The sequence below is a fragment of the Cnephaeus nilssonii genome (assembly GCF_951640355.1).
Source record: "Cnephaeus nilssonii genome assembly, chromosome: 5".
NCBI classification, from domain to species: Eukaryota; Metazoa; Chordata; class Mammalia; order Chiroptera; family Vespertilionidae; genus Cnephaeus; species Cnephaeus nilssonii.
In genome coordinates, this window is record NC_137076.1 from 69,389,633 (window position 1) to 69,407,433 (window position 17,801).

The following is a 17,801-nucleotide window of genomic DNA, read 5'->3' on the forward strand; positions in this document are numbered from 1 at the left end:
AAGACAGGGAAGCAAAACATACCCAAACTGAACTGCAATTGGAGAAAAAAATTAAAAGACAGGAGGAGAGCCTAAGGGAGCTATGGGACAACATGAAATGAAGCAACATACGAATAATAGGGGTGAGAGAACAACAGGAAGAGGAACAGGGTTAGAAAACCCATTTGAAGAAATAATATCAGAAAACCTCCCTGATGTGGGGAAGAATAAAAGTCACACAAGCACAGAGAGTCCCAAACAAGATGAACCTGAAAAGACCCACACCAAGACACATCATAATTACAATGGCAAATGTTCAGGACAAAGACAGAATCTTAAAGGCTGCAAGAGAGAGAGAGAAAATTATGTACCAGGGATCTCCCATTAGATTATCAAATGATTTCTCAACAGAAACACATCAGGCCAGAAAAGAATGGAAGGAAATTTACAAAGTGATGCAAAGAAAGGGACTGAATCCAAGAATACTCTATCCAGCAAGGCTATCATTCAAAATTGAAGGGGAAATAAGAAGCTTCACAGACAAAAAAAAAAAAAAGGCTAAGGGAGTTTATCACCACCAAGCCAGCAATGCAAGAAATGCTAAAGGGAATGATGTAAAAGAAGAAATAAAAAGGTAAGAAGGAACACAGGCACAAAAAATAAAAATTGCTACAAACAAGTACCTATCAATAATAACTTTAAACGTAAATGGACTAAATGCTCCATTCAAAAGACATCAAGTGACTGATTGGATAAAATAAACATGACCCATATATATGCTGTCTACAAGAGACTGACCTAAGAACAAGGGACTCACACAGACTGAAAGTAAAGGGATGGAAAAATATCTTTCAGGCAAATGGAAATGAAAAAAAAAAAAAAGCTGGGGTAGCAATACTTATATCTGACAAAATAGACCTCAAAGTGAAGGCCATAAGAAGAGATAAGGAAGGCCGCTTAATAATACTAAAGGGATCAATACAACAAGAGGATATAACCCTGATAAACATATATGCACCCAATGCAGGAGCACCCAAATACATAAAAAAAACTCCTGGAAGATATCAAGGGAGAGATCAACAATAATACAATCATAGTAGGGGGCTTTAATACACCACTGACATCACTGGATAAATCCTCTAGACAAAAAAAAAACCAACCAAAAACAGCAAAGAAACAGCAATCCTAAATGACTCACTAGAGCAGATGGACTTAATTGACATCTTCAGAACATTTCACCCCAAAGCCTCAGAATATACGTTCTTCTCAAGTGCACATGGGACATTTTCAAAAATAGACCACATATTGGGTCACAGGCAAAGTCTCCCCAAATTCAAGAAGATTGAAATCATATCAAGCATCTTCTCAGACCACAGTGGCATAATATTAGAAATAAACTACAATAAAAACAATCAAAAAAATTCAAACACTTGGAAGCTGAATAGCATGCTATTAAACAATGATTGGGTTACCAAAGAGATAAGAAGAAATTAAAAACATCCTGGAAACTAATGACAATGAAAACACAACAATCCAAAATCTATGGGACACAATGAAAGCAGTCCTAAGAGGGAAGTTTATAGCTCTACAGGCCTACCTCAAAAAACAAGAAAAAATGGTAGTAAATCATCTAACTCTACAACTTAAAGAATTAGAAAGAGAGCAACAAGAAAAGCCCAGAGTGAGCAGAAGGAAGGAGTTAATAAAGATCAGAGCAGAAATAAATGACATAGAGACCAAAAGAAACAATACAAAAGATCAATGAAAACAAGAGCTGATTATTTGAAAGGATAAACAAGATTGATGAACCTCTAGCCAGGCTCACCAAGAAGCAAAGAGAGAGGACCCAAATAAAATCAGAAATGAAAGGGGCTAAGTAGCAACAGACCCCACAGAAATACAAAGGATTGTTAAAAAATACTATGAACAATTCTATTCCAACAAACTAGACAACATGGAGGAAATGGACATATTCCTAGAAAAATACAACCTTCCAAAACTCATTCAGGAAGAATCTAAAAATCTCAATATGCCGATAACTATGGAAGAAATTGAAGCAGTCATCCAAAAACTTCCAGCAAACAAATGCCCGGGGCCAGATGGCTCCACAGGGGAGTTTTACCAAACATTCAATGAAGAAATAAAATCTATCCTCCTCAGACTATTCCATAAAATTCAAGAGGAAGGAACACTTCCAATCTCATTCTATGAAGCCAGCATCACCCTAATACCAAAACCAAGTTAATATAACACAATGAAAGAGAATTATAGGCCAGTTCATGTATCTCATGAACATAGATGCCAAAATCCTCAACAAAATTTTAGCAAATCGGATCCAGCAGAACATCAGAAAGACCATACATCATGACCAAGTAGGATTTATCCCAAGGATGCAAATATGGTTAAATACCCTCAAATCAATGAATGTGATACATCACATAAACAAATCGAGAGATAAAAATCACATAGTCATATCAATTGATGCAGAAAAAGCATTTGACAAAATCCAACACTCTTTCTTGATAAAAACTCTCAGCAAGGTGGGAATAGAAGGATCATACCTCAACATAACAAAAGCCATATATGACAGACCCACAGCCAACATCATACTCAATGGGAAAAAACTAAAACCATTTCCCCTAAGAACAGGAACAAGACAGGGATTCCCACTCTCACCACTCCTGTTTGACATAGTACTGGAAGTACTAATCATTGTGATTAGAAAAGAAGAAGAAATAAAAGGCATCCAAATTGGAAAAGAAGAAGTAAAACTGTTCTTATTCGCAGATGACATGATATTATACATAGAAAACCCTGAAGACTCCATAAAAAATTATTTGACTTAATAAATGAATTAGGCAATGTAGCAGGATACAAAATTAATGCCAAGAAATCTATGGCATTTCTATACACCAATATTGAACTTACAGAAAGAGAGACTAATAAAGCAATCCCATTTACCATCGCACCAAAAAAAATAAGATATCTAGGAATAAACTTAACTAAGGAGGTAAAAGACCTATATGCAGAAAACTACAGGACACTGAAAAAAGAGATAGAGGAAGACATAAACAGATGGAAGAACATACTGTGTTCGTGGATTGGTAGAATCAACATCATTAAAATGTCCATACTACCCAAAGCGATTTATAGATTCGATGCACTCCCCATTAAAATAAAAATGGCATATTTCACAGACCTAGAGTGAACTTTCCAAAAATTCTTCTGGAATAAAAAAAGACCCCGAATAGCTGCAGCAATCCTGAGAAAGAAGAACAAAGTAGGTGGGATCTCAATAGCAGATACTAAGCTGTATTACAAAGCCACTGTTCTCAAAACAGCCTGGTACTAGCACAAGAACAGACATATAGATCAAAGGAATAGAATAGAGAACCCAGAAATTGACCCAAACTGCTATGCTCAATTAATATTTGACAAAGGAAGCAAGAGTATACAATGAAGTCAAGACAGTCTCTTCAATAAATGGTGTTGGAAAAATTGGGCAGATAGATGCAAAAAAATGAAACTAGACCACCAACTTACACCATACACAAAAATAAACTCAAAGTAGATAAAGGACTTAAACGAAGATGCAAACCATAAAAATACTAGGGGAATCCACAGGCAGCAAAATCTGAGACATATGCCAAAGTAATTTCTTCACCAATACCGCTCCTAGGACAATGGAAGCTAAAGAGAAAATAAACAAATGGGACCACATCAAAATAAAAAGCTTTTGTACAGAAAAAGAAACCATCAACAAAACATCAAGAAAGCCCACTGCATGGGAGAACATATTGGCCAATGTTATCACCAATAAGGGTTTAATCTCCAACATATACAGGGAATTCATACAACTTAACAAAAGGAAGATAAACAACCCAATCAAAAAATGGGCAACGGACCTAAATAGATACTTTTCGAAAGAAGACAAAAGGAAGGCCAAGAGACATATGAGAACATGCTCAAAGTCACTAATTATCCGAGAGATGCAAATCAAAACAACAATGAGGTACCATCTCACACCTGTCAGAATGGCTATCATCAACAAATCAATAAACAACAAGTGCTGCCAAGGATGCGGAGAAAAAGGAACCCTCGTGCACTGCTGATGGGAATGCAGACTGGTGCAGCCACTGTGGAGAACAGTATGAGTTTCTTCAAAAAACTAAAAATGGAACTCCCATTTAACCCAGTGATCCCACTTCCAGGAATATATAACAAGAAACTAGAAACACCAATCAGAAACGATATACACTGAGTGGCCAGATTTTTATGATCTCTGAATGCATAATAATCTGGCCACTCAGAGTATATCCTATATAATAAAACACTAATATGCAAATTGTCCCCTCGACCAGGAGTTCGACCAGCAGGCAGGTCGGCCAACCGCCCATGTCCCCTCTCCCTGGCCAGGCTGGCCGGACCCCATCCATGCACGAATTCATACACCGGGCCTCTAATTATCTATATATCTATACCTATACCTATACCTATACCTATACCTATACCTATACCTATACCTATATCTATATCTATATCTATATCTACATCTCTAATACACACACACACACACACACACACACACACACACACACACACACACTGAGTGGCCAGATTATTATGCATTCAGAGATCATAATAATCTGGCCACTCAGTGTATGTACCCCTATGTTCATAGTGGCACAATTCACCATAGCTAAGATTTGGAAACAGCCTAAGTGCCCATCAGCAGATGAGTAGATTAAAAAACTGTGGTACATCTACACAATGGAATACTATGCTGTGGTAAAAAAAAAGAAGGAATTCTTACCATTTGCACCAGCATGGATGAAACTGAAGAGCATTTTGCTAAGTGAAATAAGCCAGTCAGAGAAAGATAAATATCACATGATCTCACTCATTATGGAATATAATGAACAACATAAACTGATGAACAAAAACAGATCCAGAGACAGAGAAGCATCGATCAGACCATCAAACCTCAGAGGGAAGGTAGGGGAGGGTGGGGGTAAGGGGGAGAGATCAACCAAAGGACTTGTATGCATGCATATAAGCCTGACCAATGGACACAGACAACAGTGGGGTGAGGGCATGAGTGGGGGATGGGGGGGCAATGGGGTGATGAGGACACATATGTAATATCTTAATCAATAAAGTAATTTAAAAATACTGTAAAGCAGAGTAGGTCCAATTTGTGACCTGTGTTTAAAAACAATGTTTAAGGGGACATATGTAATAAAATTTTTTTAAAGTTTATACTGTGGGAAAGAAACAGTAGGGGAATACACTTGTTTCTATTTTTAATCCAGGTCAATCCTTCATATTGTGAAGGAATATGAGAAAGAAAAATCATGTAGTAACATAAAACTACATTTTATTCACAAGTGATTAATGCAATCTATAGCTAGAAAAAAAATAGGTCTATGGAATAAAATAAAGTAATTCATATATCAAAATATTTTAGTCAAAACCTAATTGTGGCTCATTAAATTAAGCTTTATTTGCTGGAAAACACTATTAATAAGGTGAGGATGCAACTATACCATGTTGTTTGTATTAAAAGATGTTTATAGTTTTCTGCACTTTAAAAATGTCAGGTTCTAAAATCATGCTATCACTGTGAAAGCAGTAGCCAAATAAAAGACAAAGGGCAGAAAAACACCTGAGTAATTTCAATGCATTACAAAGTAGCTATATTCTGTGCTAACATTGAGGAAAGAAATCAAAAGCCTCCTGTGATCAGTTCAGGATTTCTTTTTCTTTTACTACAAGGATTGAAGGACATCTGATATCCAGATACTGATAAAGACTTAGATTTTATCAGCTCATTTGTTCAACTGAAATATTTATTAGAGCTTATAAAGATATGTGATTTTATAAGTAACCTACTTATTAATAACTTACTAACATAAAACTAAAACAAAGCACTAGTAAAGAACTACTTATTATTGCTGAAAAAGAAAAGTGTTGAAAGATCTTAGAACAGATCTTTCTGCTATAAATCCTATATACATTCCTTAAAAAGAATTGCACTAAAATGAACAGGGTTTATGTGTGTAATAGAGTTCAAAGCAATCCACTCAAATCTTTGCAACGTTGTAATGCCATCATTAAAAAACAATCTCAGTAGTAATACTAGCATAGACAAATCTCCACAAACATTTGCAACCAGAATCAAAGTCCTCATCTGATTCTCGGACCTTTAAACCCTGGGTTTGTGCTTTTTCTTTTAGATATGGATACTAGAGGGCATTTCACTGAGGCCAGTCTTACTAAAACTAAAAACCTGATCAGAGAGGTAAATTTCTATATCATTTGATACTTTTAATTCTGGGGAATGTCTTCACAGCTTCTCCATGTGCTGTCAGCTTCCCCAGATAACTTAATTCTACAAAGCACAGCAGTTTTTGAAGCACATTAAACAGACACATCTTGTCACAGAACAGAACAGTTCAATGTGGTGTGTTGGAAAGAGAGAAGAAAGATCTCCTTCACGCAAGCTGACCAAAGTGGATAAAGTTAGTTTTTGTTTTGTTTTGTTTTGTTTAAAATCAACTTTATTAGTGTAAATTTGACATATAATAAGACACATACATTTTAAGTTAGTGAGATTTGACAAATATATTACTCTTACATCATTGACCACCCTAATCAAAAGATCCTTTAAATCCTGCGACATGTGTGTCTTTTAAGTTTTTGAAGGAGGTACCAGTCTCTGGCATTCTCTCCAGGAATGAGCTATAGGTTGTTATTTATTACCTTGGTGAGGGAAGAGGAACTCTTTCAAAGACTTCTCCTTGGCCTCTTTCATTATAATAACTCTTACTATACAGGTCAAGAGATTAATAAAAGGGTTCTACCAACAGCTAAGAGCATCTCTTCCAATTATATATTAAAAAACCAGGGAGTGCACAGCAGGTGGGTCTGTAAAGCCAACAGTTCCGATGTGAGATGGACCTGAGAAAAGATTGCATTTATTACCTGGCCCTCATATACCCCTTCTCTATTAGGACTGCCATGACCACACATTAGGGCAGCTCAGGGTATCATCATACCCAGTATCCATCAGTCCTAAAAAAATCTACGGAGTCCCCTTTGTCCATGTACATTTACTAGAGTAGGTGGTCATAGGTCCCTTAGAAAAAGGACTGAAGCCACTGCTATATAGATTTGCCGTCGTGGTGCAGGGTCCTTCCTCATGGATCGCTGGATTCTCTTTCAGTTTATAGGTTCTGTGTCTAAGATCAAGCGCAGGTCTGGAAACTGGACACTCTCCATTGTGGTGGATGACCTCAGTCCTCTGCATCCCTGTTCTTGATCTTTTAATGACCACCTTGCAACCTCTCTGTCCTTTTCAGGTTGCTTCTCATAGCTTAGTGCTGCCACTTACTTCCGTTCTGTGATCCCACCAGGACTGTTAGGGAGCGTGGTTTTATAACACTCTCTCCTACTCTCAGTCCTGGTGAACCAATACTGAAAGGATGGCATCCTCACTAAAGCATTCAGTTATCAACTTGATAAGCAGAGTATCCCCTGTGGCATCCAAGGAACGTGATCAGCTAATAAATATGCTGGCCTTTATAAGGGACACATGTTAGCATGCTACTGCTTTGAGCCTTTTCTTCCTTTCTTCCACGGTTTGGTATGGCAATGCTGGCAGCTTTACTTCACTGAATTATGAGAAGCTGCCTGTATATTGAGCAATGAATCAGACCCTCAGGAACCCCTCCCCCCCATAGTAGGCTCTTGAAAATTCAAACAGAACCTAAGCAGAGCAGGGAGTAGAGGTTTGCTTTACCGAAAGGTTTTAAAATGTATAATGGTAGAAGTGATCAGTATTTGCTTACAACATGAGACGTGGCAGCTTTATTAAATGGAGGCAGGTGTCACAATGATTGGTCTCTCCAGTATCTACCCTGACCTCCTAAACTGATAATTCGGGTCAAAGCTTAGCATCACCCACCCAGGGGGAAGTGCTGGACCTGCCAAGAGAGAAGAGAGATTATATGACATAGGATCAATAAGAGCATCTAAATTACTTCAGACAATTCTAGAAATTTTTGTGTATGTCATCATTTGTACATATTACCTTTATATTCTTTAGAATATACATTTGAAAGAAATACTAATGGGACATAGAATATGCATTTGCTGTACTTACCTAACTGTGGCCAGATTATTCTCCAGAATGGCTGCCTGGGAGATGGGAGTTTATATTCCTACCCACAGCGCATAGTGGGTACTTATAACCCCATAGAGCTACTGGGAGTTTGCATTTGCAGTTTTCAAGGTTTTTCTAAATTGATGGTATAATCTACAGATATGATTTTATATTAACAATTATTATTTTAATTTGCATTTTGTTATTTACTAATGAGTTTGAGTACATGCTTCATATGCTTTCTAACCATTTTTCGGTCTTCATCTGTAAATTGCCTCTTAAGCCCTTTGTTCATTATTAAATTTAAATTTTTTCTTCATAGAATTATTATATCTCTTTTATTCGGTAAATTCCTGGACACTTTCTTTTTTTTTCTTTTTTATTGAATTTTCTTGGGTGACACTGGTTAACAAAATTATATAGGTTTTAGGTGTACAATTCTGCAACACATCATCTGTACACTGTGTTGTGTGTTCACCACCCCAGGTCAAGTCTTCATCCAACACCATCTATTCTCCTAGGCCCTTCTCTATCTCCCTCTCCCCGCTGGCAATCACCACACTGTTATATCCATGATGTTTTTCTTTTCTCTTTCTTTTTTTTCTCAATCCCTCCACCACCACCCCCAAGACCCCCGACCAGGCCCGACAGCTGTCAGCCTGCTCTCTATCTGAGTCTGCCTCTGTTTTGCTTGTATATTTCCCGTATTGCCTATCACTGGAATAGATAAATACTGTTGAGTTTCTTTGTAAGAGAGTCTTGTGCCCATAAACTTCATTGAATTCTCTTGTTCTAATTGTTTTCCTAATGATTCTTTTGGCTATATTTTACAAATAGATGTTTATATGTATAAATATGATACAATTCTCTTTCCCTCTAAGACTTGTATCTCTTCTTTTAGTTCCTTTTTTTTTTTTTTCCTTTTAGTGTTGATCAAAAACTAGTACTAATTTAAACTAAGGCCAACAATAGAGGACATGTTTATGTAGCCTGAATGGTAAAATAAATACATTTGCTGTTTCCCCATTAAGTGTAATATTTACTGATGCTTTGGTATATGAAACCTTTAAAAAAAAATGAGAACAATTTCTTCTTATTTCTAGATTTTCCTTTCTAAAAAAATGTGTGTGAGTGTTTTTGTTGTTGATTTGAGAGAGAAAGAGAGGAAGGGAGAGAGAGCGAGAGAGAAACATCAATGTGAGAAAGCTGCCTCCTGCATGCCCCCCACGGGGGATTGAGTTCACAACATGGGCGTGTTTCCTGACCGGTGCATGGAAAGACGCTCAGCCACTGAGCAACACTGGCCAGGGCTATTTCTAGGTTTTCTAATTATTTATTGTAAATATATATTAAACTTTTATCACATTTGTTTTTGTATATTTTAAGAAACTCATATGTTTTTCTCCCTTTGTTCATTAAAAAAAAATATTCATATTGAAAGAGTTCCTGCTATTAATTATCTTTTTATTTCTGGGATTAAAAATACCACTTGATTTTGGTATATTTTGTGATATTTACTTAGTTAATATTTTGTTTAGGATAATTGCATTTATGTTCCTAAGGTAAATTATTCTTTATGTCCTTACCTTTTTGTGGTCCTTGTTTAGTTATGGAGTCAAGATTAGACTAAACCTATAGCATAAGCTGAGCAATTCTGGCAATTTTTTAGTTTCTAGAAACACAAATGTAATATAGAAATAACTATTCCTTAAAAGTTTGAGAAATTAATTAACAGTCTGGATTTTTGAGAAATGTCTGGGAGGGTAAGATGATTACTACTTCCATTTTATTAATACTCACTTTTCTATTTAAGTTTTTTATTCCTTTTTGTACTTTATGAGTATTTTATATTTTCCCCATAATTTATTTAATTTTATTAAGTATTCAAATTTACTAACAAGTTCTTGTTTATAATACTCTTTACTATCCCATTTTTCTTATTTCTTTGAATTATTTAACTTCTTGAAAAAAATATTTATAAAGCTAAATTTTTTCTTCTAAGTACCATTTGGTTCGCATATACATTTTATCTCTTAAATATAATATTTCACAATTTTTCACATGATTTTTCTTTTTATCTAAATGGCATGTAATTTTTGTTTTTATAAATATGAGATTTTGTTAGTAGCTTTTTATAAAATTCTACTTTTATTATATTATGGCAAAAAAAAACATAGTCTGTATGCTATTTAAGTTTTGGAATTTATTCAAGATTGGTTGGAGCAGTAGTGGAGGTCAGTTTTTATAAATTATCCATATATGATAAAAATGTATATTCTTTATTAGGTTTAGACCTTTATAAATATCTAATAGTTTGGACTTATACATTATATTGTTTATATCTGCTATGTTTGCCATTTTTTTTGTTCTTGATTTTCTTAATGTTTCTGAAAAGTTATATTAAAAAATCTCTAACTACAATGGTTAATATATCTATTTCTCCATGCATTTCTGTTTATTGTACTTTTACATATTTTGGGACTGTATCATGGAATATATCATCGTGATGAACCATTATATCCTCCCCCTTTATTGTTCCTTTTACCAGTATATAAGATCATCTGTGTCTCTTTTTGTCTTTTTTTTTGTCATGAATTCTATTGTGTGAGATATTAGTACCTAGAGATAATTATACAATTCTGTTTTTAAAAAGACCTGTGATCCAAATTTTATGACTTCTGTAATGAAGTTTTGTTTAGTATATGTTCTATTTTATCAGTGAATAAAACAGTAATTGCTTCTTAAAACAAATGTGCACTATGAAGAGAAAGCTTTGAAAATGGATACTTAGAAATTGTGTTTGTTGCTTTAGATTTTTGGTTGCCAACAATAACATGGAAGGAAACTGTTTCCCAGAATAGCCCTCTGTGACTCCAGACATCACTGCTGTGCTTTACCTAAATTCCTCACCCACAAAATTATGAACATAGTAATATAGTTTTTGCTTTATGTTATTCTGTTTTAGGAAGATTTTTTGTTTCATAGTAGTAGATAATGAGACAAATAATCATTGAGTCAGAATTTGTATATACATACAGGGATGTGCAAGAATAGGTTAATAATAATAATAAATACAACAATTAATAACACAAGAATAAACTCTCCCATACTCACAACTGTAAACCTACCTTTGCATACCCCTATATATACATATATGCATATGTATACATGCATGTATATATATATGTGTATACATGCATACATATGTGTGTATATGCATGCATATATGTATACACATATGTATTTGTATGTGTGTACATGCATACATATATATGTGTATACATGTATATATGTGTGTGTATGTGTATACATACATATATTTGTGTATATATAATGTGTGTATGTGTCTTAAAAGAAATATGTAAAGTAGATTTCAATTATCCACTCAATTTTTAGTTATAATTATATCATGCGTCTATATAGTAGTATGATAATTTTCAAAGAAATCAAATTGTAATTTAAATGAATTAGTATCCTCACTTGTCAAATACTTTGAAGCAAACTGGTATATCAAATAAAACACACACACACAAACACAAATGGATTTTTTGATTCTCATCTGATGGCCTTTCCCTCAAACCACATTGCTTTATCTATCTTTTGTGTTTTATAAATGTCATGCATTTTAGAATGGACCAGTCCAAAAGACATAGATTCAGAAACCTTGATTTTTGTCTTAAAGTTTTACCTAATTATGATCTTCCTGTCTTATAAAAATCTATATTATACACAGCAATGTATTTTATTTTTAAAAACTTTTTTTTAAAAGTACTTTTAATAACATGAGTAAAATTACAATTAATTTTAATAAAGCACAGTGTTATGAAAAGGCAGATTATTTATAATGCTAAAAGTCCTCATTCAATTTTTTAAAATGCTATAACATGATTTTATTAGAAATATCACTGGAACTTGTTTATTTTCTAACATATTTTTGACCAGACAATACTTCTATTAGAGAGAAAACTAAGTCATTAAGAAAGCAGTACCTAGATATAAAATGAGTGAAATGTCTTAATTATGGAGATGTTCTATTTTAAGATGGAATTTTAGAAGTAGACATTGATGTTCTTTAACCAAAAGAAAAAAAATTACATTTTGAGCATTTAATTCTCATCAATAGTGACTTTAATCCTAAGTGGGAGAGGGCTCTCTTTTTTAAGATCAAACGTGGGGCTAAAGAATAATACTTCCTCCTGCTGCTTAGTTCTGAGGTTCAAAAGATTACCAGGTGGCTTTTACCAATCTATGGAAAGCAAAGGATTTTTGCCTCAATTAAATGCTACTTTTCCAATCTATTTGTGCAGGGGATTTAGGCATTGAAGTTCCTAACTCAGTTTAATAGGTGTGACTGGATTTCCATTTACCAATTAAAAATGCACCTTTTGATATAATTTCTATCTTCTTGAATTTGAAGAGACTTTGCCTGTGACCCAGCATATGGTCTATCTTTGAAAATGACCCATGTGCACTTGAGAAGAATGTATATTCTGTGGCTTTGGGGTGGTGTGGGGAGGGCAATGGTAAGATATGTACACATATAATACCTTAATAAAAAAATTGGGAAAAAAAAAAAAAAAAAAAAAAAAAAAAAAAGAAAAAAAAAAAATAAAAATAAAAATGCACCTTTTAAGCTGTCCTAACAGCTACTCTCAGGGTTTTGATCTTCCGCTAGACTAAAATGACATAAAAAGTGTCATGGTTAGCCAGTTTTAACTTACTGTGTTTCTGCTTTAAGTAGTCCTGCAAACATAGAATTGTCCATCTATCCCCCTTGAGATGTTACATCCCTTTGTGATTACTCAGAGTGGCCACTAAAGGTCACTCTTACTCTATTTTCTCACCCCACTTTTGAAACCTGAGTCCAGGTATTACGATCTGCAAAACTCCCATCTTTGCAGCAGCAAAGGATGCAATCTTGGGATGGAATATTTGAGGGCCAAGAAGTACTAGTTAGTGTACCCATCCAGTCGAGGAAGAAACAAAACCTACCTATGTAAGTCAGAAGTTTGAAACAGAAGATTTGTGTTATATGCCCACAATAATGCATTTTTAGGAAAGTTATCACGATGCATAAAAAGTTTATTTTAAAGTGAATATAGGGCAAATGTGAAATTCGGTGATTATATTCTGACCCAGAATGAAAATGTTTTATTTAAAAGAGAAATAAGTCATTTTAAGGAAACACATAGAACACCTCAAATGCTTATTGAATCAATAAGTAAAACTGATCCTATTTAAAGAGGAAGGAGAGAAGTTTGAAAACAGCAGTTGCCAAGAATACAACAGCTTAAAACGTCTGTAAAAGTGAAGGCATTACACATAAGACCCATTTTACACGTAAGTGTTTGGCATATTTAGGAAGTGCTCATATTTAAAAGTCTTTGGGATTTTTTAGGTAAGGGAAATACCATATTATTTTGCACAATTTACAGATGATACTTCAAATAACCAGTAAAGGTGCTTAATCTCACTAATGAAAAGGGAGACATAAATTTTAAAAAATTAAAGGAGTGTTTAACTTTTAAAATAAAAAAAATGTAAATGAGGAAATATTAAGTATTGATATTGTGAAAAATCAGTATAAATTACAATTAGAAACTCCTGTTTATTAGACTTTACTTTCATAAAGCTATAAAAATGAAAAGAATTTTAGGACTATGAAACTGTTTGCTGGGCCATCTTTAACAATGGGAAACAGAGAGGACTTTGATCAAAAGGGCCTTGCTAGGTTCCTCCTGTCTATCACACATCTATATAAATAAAAGAGTAATATGCAAATTAACTGAATGGCAGAATGACCAGAACCACCGCTCAACCAGTCGCTGTGAGGTGCACTGACCACCTCCTGGTCCTTCCCCCCAGCTGGCAGGCTCTGATCTATCGATGGCAAACAGGGAACTGGCAGTGGGTGGCGGTAAGGGGTGGGGCCAGCTGCCAGCAGCCAGGGAAGATGGCCCTGATCATAGGCCAGACCTAGGGACTGTACCCGAGCACAAATTTCACATGCCAGGCCTCTAGTTAGTTTATATTAAACTATAATTATCTATAACAATGTCTCACTTTCTGGAGCAGGTCCTCTATCCAAATTATTTTAGGTAGTTAGGGGGAAAGGGAAAGATTTTTCTGAGTCTTTCTTTTCTAAAAAAATAACCAGCTTTAAAATAATCAGTATCCCAAAAGGAATATTTTGGGGTGACAAACTCTTCTCCTCATTCCCTAAACAAAACTTCCAATTCTGTACTTCACAGATTATTTTTTCATACCACCTATTATATTCTTTATTTAATCTATTATACCCTTCACACATAATACTTCTACTTGGTTTTTCTTATGTTTTCTTATCCTTGTTGCACATTTCCATTAAATTTTTATCCCTTCTAGTTATACTAAATTATATTATTTGGTCATTTATTCTACTTTGCTTCCACTAGAATAGGAATTCTAATTTATTTGTAGTTTTGAAATAGTCATTTTCTTTACGTCTCTCTTTTATCTCTCCCTCTCTCTGTGCCTGTGAGATCATATTCCTCCAGGGTTATTGGATAATCTATGTGGAAATGCGTAAGGGAAAAGGGAGGTGGATTTTGTAGTCCCTGCTAGTTCAGCATTTTGGTAGAAATTGTAACTGAAACCTCTCTTCTCTTCTTTCTATTCAATTTTACAGATATGATAAAGAACATATGCTCTGACCACAATGCAATAAATGTAAGGTCACAATAAAAAATATAAATAAAATTAACTTGGACTTGGACTTTTTTTTAATTGTCAAATAACTTGAGTTAGAATGAAATCAAAATGAAAAATTTAAAAGCGATACAAGTAATATTCTAGTAAAACACTATATATCAAAATGGATAGAGCTGTAAAAGTCATGTTTTAAGGGACTATTGTTTTTACATGTATGTATTAGAAAATAAGATGGCTATAAATTAGTAACTAAATGTCTAATTTATGAATTTAGAAAATGAGTAACACAATATGCCTAAGTATATTATAAAGAAAAAGAAAAGAACAGCAATGGCATAAGACATTTAATAGCAAAGACACAATGGAGTATCAAACATACAATAGAGTGGCGGTGACATGAGAAAAGTGGCAGAATAAGGAGCCCCAGACCCTCCTTCCTCCCACAGAGAAATCAATTCAACAATACATGGATCTCCGCAAACAAATTTCTCAACAAATAAGAGGATATCAATTTTGAAAAATTATTTAAAAGGGACAAATGCTTTGAGATCTGTGACTTACCAATTCAGAATCAAGAAGAAATTAACCACCTGGATAGTCCAAGAACTACTAAAGAATTAAAGTAGCATCCCCAAAATAAAACTGTAGGCACCAATAGTCTCATTGGCTAATTTACTAAACTTTCAGAAAATAGATGACCACTAACTGATGAAAATTTAAATTCCACACTCCTAGGATACAAGTGATCGTTCCATCACCCTGATAACAGTAAGCACTAGAAGTGTCTTTAATGATATTTAGTTGATCGATGACAACTCACTTCAGTCACCTGTGTCTGAAAACTGACCAATAAGTGACAGCCTCACACTTAGAACATGGGCCAATTGGCCACAGACTCACTGCACATCATGCTCCTAAAACTGATACTAAACTACTCCTACCTGTGTGACCGACAACAAAAAACACACGTAGGTAATTAATAGAAAACATTCTTTAAATATTTATGATAACCACTCCTGCCTCTGTAACCAATATAAAGCATGCTCTACAAATGACAACAATCCACTTCTGCCCCTATACCCAACACAACACAAAACAAACTATTTGCCAAAATCCTGTATAAGAAACAATAGTTTTCTCTACTCAACCAAACCAAGCATGACTCCCATTGCCCTTCATATCCTGGCCTTCAGACCAATAAGCATGTTAACCAGGTACCTTGTACCCAAATTTTGATTTATAGTGTTGTTGTTACTACTTGTTATTGTGTTTTTTTAAATATATATTTTATTGATTTCAGAGAGGAAGTAAGAGGGAGAGAGAGAGAGAGAAACATCAGTGATGAGAGAGAATCATTGATTGGCTGCCTCCTGCATGCCCCCCACTGGGAATCGAGCCCACAACCCAAGCATGTGCCCTTGACTGGAATCAAAGTGGGAACCCTTCAGTCTGCAGGCCGATGCTCTATCCACTGAGCCAAACCAGCTAGGACTGTTTTTTGGTTTTTTTTTAAACACTAGAATTTTTAACCAGTAGACTTTTATGTAAGGCAATTAGGCCTCAATCATAGTATATGACAATTAGGCCTTTTGGTTTGGAAGGGAATTATATAGTAAAGAAAATTAGATATATGCTTTTCTATATAGATTTTTTTTTGTTCCAGTATTGGATAATTTTTAGTTAATCTGCTTATTCTTTCCTTTTTTTTTTTTTTTTGCTTGACTATTTGTGTAGTCTAGTCTCATGTGTTTTTGTTTGCCTTGAATTGTCTTGTGTTGAACACATAAGAGAGAGCTTCATAAGGAAGCTAGAAAAAACATGCTAGCAGATCATTAATCTTAACAGGCTATAATGACTAAAGTCTTTAAGCAATGACTCGTCATGGAGCAGAAAGACAAATTCATGGAGATATTTTGTATTTGGCCCTAAATTCTGAAAAGAGACAGTGGGAATGACCAAGTTATAAAATACATGAGATTAAGATAACACTAGACAGCTTCAAATTGGCATTTGACAAACTCTTCACTGAGGCTACACATCATATTCAGGATACATTGGCCTTCTTAGTAAACAAACATTAAGAATAAATCTTTCCTAAGATGGCAAAGGATATTACCAATTAATGCCTCATCCGTAACTTTATTTCTTTGACCAGGCCTAGAAAATCTTCCAGAGAGCCTTCCAATCCCTTTTTATAATACCTTATTTATATTTTTTCCTCATAGTCATTTAATGTTATCTAATAACTGTTGACCAGAATATTATATTATTCTACATGAGCTTTGTCCCAATAGATGATACAATGAATGACTCAAAGCCAAAAACAGGATAAAATCATGCTGACTGAAACTCAGTGGAAAAATCAGACTTCTGTAAATAAACTGCATTTTCAAGGGAAATCAGCAAAAGAGATGGAAATCTGGACAGTCCCTGATGTCTCATGTGGAGTTTTAATTAAGGAAAAACAAAAAGGAAGGGGAACCTGAAAATTTTAAAAGTTCCCACACTACTGAGAAATAGTTGATTCCTCTATAGGAAGGGTGGGGAATGTATAGCCTGCGGGACATATAAGATCTTTGAAATCATTTTATCTGGCCCTGCCAAAGCATTAGGGGTGAGTTAATTAAATGTTTGACAAAATATAGCAGGCTGACTTTAAGATGATAATTTTGTATGGCCCACAAATGATGTGATAAATATCCAAATGGCCCTTGGCAAAAAAACAGGTTCCCCACCCCTGCTCTGTAATCGTGTGGTATAATGAAAAAGATATATCTGGTCTTTTCCCTATGTTTTTGGCTTCAAAAACCTTTGGAATTTTCTGAATGATGGAAGCATCTTTTTGTTTCTCCTAACAAGCCATTTTGACAATGAGTTTATGCTAGTGAAGTGGGTCTTGGTGGGCCCACAGGAAGTTTCAACAGAGGGGGTGGCCAAGCATAAAATATGGTCGGAACTTTCAGTCCCA